The sequence below is a fragment of the Tursiops truncatus genome, chromosome X (genome assembly GCF_011762595.2).
Source record: "Tursiops truncatus isolate mTurTru1 chromosome X, mTurTru1.mat.Y, whole genome shotgun sequence".
NCBI classification, from domain to species: Eukaryota; Metazoa; Chordata; class Mammalia; order Artiodactyla; family Delphinidae; genus Tursiops; species Tursiops truncatus.
This window is the reverse complement of record NC_047055.1, coordinates 76,919,140-76,922,790: the sequence shown is the minus strand read 5'-3', so window position 1 is coordinate 76,922,790 and position 3,651 is coordinate 76,919,140. Positions and strand designations below refer to the sequence as shown.

General features: G+C 43.8%; 1 pseudogene; it reads left to right on the top strand.

Annotated features, from left to right (window-relative positions):
• The first annotated feature begins 2,872 nt into the window (after positions 1-2,872).
• LOC109552358 (large ribosomal subunit protein eL37 pseudogene) lies at positions 2,873-3,236 on the top strand (annotated as a pseudogene).
• The last annotated feature ends 415 nt before the right edge of the window (positions 3,237-3,651 follow it).

Here is a 3,651-nt window from a genome sequence, read left to right as displayed (position 1 = left end):
CCAGCTCGCTCTGAAGATACACTGAGAGAGTAGAAGTAAAGTATCTGGCTTATGATAGGTATTTGACAAATGTTAGTCCCCTCCCCACACTCTGGGCTTGCCCCTCCAGCCCCACTCCCAGTAAGCTCTGCCTGATTCCTGCCAGAGATCCTTGGGGGTAAGGCTGGGACCAGATCTTGGCAAGAGCTTCCTGGCTCTGGGGAGAAGAGAAGGGAGCTGTGTCCCACGGTAGACAGCCCTAATCCCTGAAACTCAGCAGGCGGCACGCAAAGGGAAGCTGAGCCAGGGGAAAAGATGAAGGGCGGGGGCAACTGGAGGGAAAGAGGAGGAGGCAGGTGGCTTTGGAGCCTGTGGAAAGTCAGAACAGCCGGGAGAGGGCCAGGCAGCATGGGGTCCCAGCCGCTGGTCCAGGCGGTGCCAGGTGGTTGGGAGAGACAAAGGAGGAGGCCGCTGGGCTACAGGCTGCTTCGACATCTCTCGATGGCAACTCCTCTTTGCTCATCCCGGGGCACAGGACCTTGGGACCCTCCAGGCTCTAGCAGGCAACTCAGTCCAGCCACATCCAGCTCCAGATGGCTGGCCCTCCCCACATCCCTGCTCTGTCCCCACTTCCTTGAGCTAGGTCCAGAGTTCACTGCCCTCATTCTCTACCTCCACAAACCAAACCCCTGATCCCATCTCCCACTGGGTTCCCTTTTGATCCCTTATTCCCCACAACCCAGAGGCCCCCAAGACATCTCTGATTTAGATTTTACCAGTTATTCCTCACAAGAAATTCCCCTCTGTCTCCAAAGTCATCAGCATTAGTTGCCACAAAGAGGCCTTTACTTTTGGGTTCCAGGCTCTGGATGAAATGTACCCACTAGCTCACCTGCCCCCCTTGCAACCAGGAGCACCCCTCAGAGAGATGCCGAGCAGGGGTCAGGGAAGTCTGGGGCCGGGAATGGGCTTCAGTCTCTGACTAGGGTGAGGACTGAGTCTGTGGCCAGGATCAGAACTGAATCTGTATCTGGGCTCGAGGCTGAGTTTGTGACCAGGTTTAGGGATTTATGTTTCTTTTGGTTGTAAGCAACAGAACTCAACTCTGGCTAACTTGGGCAAAAAGTAAGACTGTCAAAGATATTGGACTGGTTTTCAGAGTTGATTGATGTGAACATGACTCCACTCCAATCTCCCCAGTCTCTGCGTGTCTCTTTTGAGTTTCACATCCACAGGAGAAAAGTGGATCTGCTCCAGGATCAGTCAAGTGAGCCATGCTGTAGGCCACACCTTGCTGGTGGAAACAGGAAGAGTTCCAGTCTTTGGGGAAAACAATCTGGTACCCTCCACTAAAACTAAAAAACATATATCATTTGACCTAGCAATTCTACTTCTGGGACACCATTCCATGGAAATGAAAGCCCTGGCACCTAAGGACCTATACGTAGAGAGATGTGTGTTGAAGCATTGATCATAGCATTTAAAAAACTTGAAAATCATAATTATTTATCAGTAGGTTGATGGCCGAATAGATTATGGTATATTCACATCATGAAACACTAGGCAGCCATTGAAGGTTAGTAATTAGGGTCATACCAATCGATTTCAGGGAGTGTTATTGAGTGAGAACAGCAAGAAGTGATAGAATGAAATTAGAACACTACCTAACACCATATACAAAAATAAACTCCAAATGGATTAAAGACTTAAATGTAAGAGCAGACACTATAAAACTCTTAGAGGAAAACATAGGAAAAGCACTCTTTGACATAAACCACAGCAAGATCTTTTTTGACCCACCTCCTAGAGTAACGGAAATAAAAACAAAAAATAAATAAATGGGACTTAATTAAACTTGAAAGCTTTTGCACAGCAAAGGAAACCATAAACAAGACAACCCTCAGAACTGGAGAAAATATTTGCAAATGAAATAACAGACAAAGGATTAATCTCCAAGATATACAAATAGCTCATGGAGCTCAATATGAAAAAAAACCAAACAATCCAGTTAAAAAATGGGCAGAAGACCTAAATAGACATTTCACCAAAGAAGACATACAGATGGCCAAGAGGCACATGAAAAGCTGCTCAACATCACTAATTATTAGAGAAATGCAAATCAAACCTGAAATGAGGTTATCACCTCACACCAGTCAGAATGGCCATCATCAAAAAATCTAGAAATAATAAATGCTGGAAAGGGTGTGATGAAAAGGGAACCCTCCTGCACCGTTGGTGGGAATGTAAATTGATACAGCCACTATGGAAAACAGTATGGAGGTTCCTTAAAAAACTAAAGATAGAACTAACATATGACCCAGCAATCCCACTACTGGGCACATATCCTGAGAAAACCATAATTCAAAAAGAGACATGTACCACAATGTTCATTGCAAGTACTATTTACAATAGCTAGGACGTGGAACCAACCTAAATGTCCATCGACAGATGAATGAATAAAGAAGATGCGGCATACATATACAATGGAATATTACTCAGCCATAAAAAGAAACGAAATTGAGTTATTTGTAGTGAGGTGGAGGGACCTAGAGTCTGTCCTACAGAGTGAAGTAAGTCATAAAGAGAAAAACAAATAACACATATATATGGAAACCAAAAAAACCCCAAAGAAACCGCCCAAAAAACTGATGAACCTAGCTTCAGGGTAGGAATAAAGAGGTAGACATAGAGAATGGACTTGAGGACATGGAGTGGGAGGGCGAAGCTGGGGTGAAGTGAGAGTAGCATGGACATATATACACTACCGAATGTAAAATAGTTGGCTGGTGGGAAGCAGCAGCATAGCACAGGGAGATCGGCTCGGTGCTTTGTGATGACCTAGAGGGGTGGGATAGGGAGGGTGGGAGGGAGGCTCAAGAGGGAGGGGAGGGTCTCGGCGGCAGAAGCGAGATGACGAAGGGAACGTCCTCGTTTGGAAAGCGTCGGAATAAGACGCACACGTTGTGCCGCCTCTGTGGCTCTAAGGCCTACCACCTTCAGAAGTCGACCTGTGGTAAATGTGGCTACCCTGCCAAGCGGAAGAGGAAGTTTAACTGGAGTGCTAAAGCTAAAAGACGAAATACCACAGGGACTGGTCGAATGAGGCACCTAAAAATTGTATACAGCAGAATCAGGCATGGATTTCGTGAAGGAACAACACCTAAAGCCAAGAGGGCAGCTGTTGCAGCATCCAGTTCATCTTAAGGATTTCAATTATTAGTCATGCAATAAATGTTCTGGTTTAGAAAAAAAAAAAAGAGGGAGGGGTTAGGGAGGTGCGTGTATGCGTATAACTGATTTGCTTTGTTGTGCAAAAGAAACTAACACAGTATTGTGAAGCAATTATACTCCAATAAAGATCTATTAAAAAAAAGTGATGATATATATGATCTCATTTTAATAAAAAAGGGCAAATAAAAACCCACACATGTATTGCACATGTATATATATATACATAAGTATACATATATCTGTATATGATTATACAAGTATGAAAAAAATGAAATAATGAATACTAGGTTATTGATATAGGTTATGGGGAGCAGTGATATAGACAGAGAAGGGAGATAAGTAAAACTAAAAAGAAGAAAAGACTATAATTTTACAAAATATGCACATAGGATTCTTTATGAGTGTATCTAAAATTATATACCTATTTGTGTATAATTATAA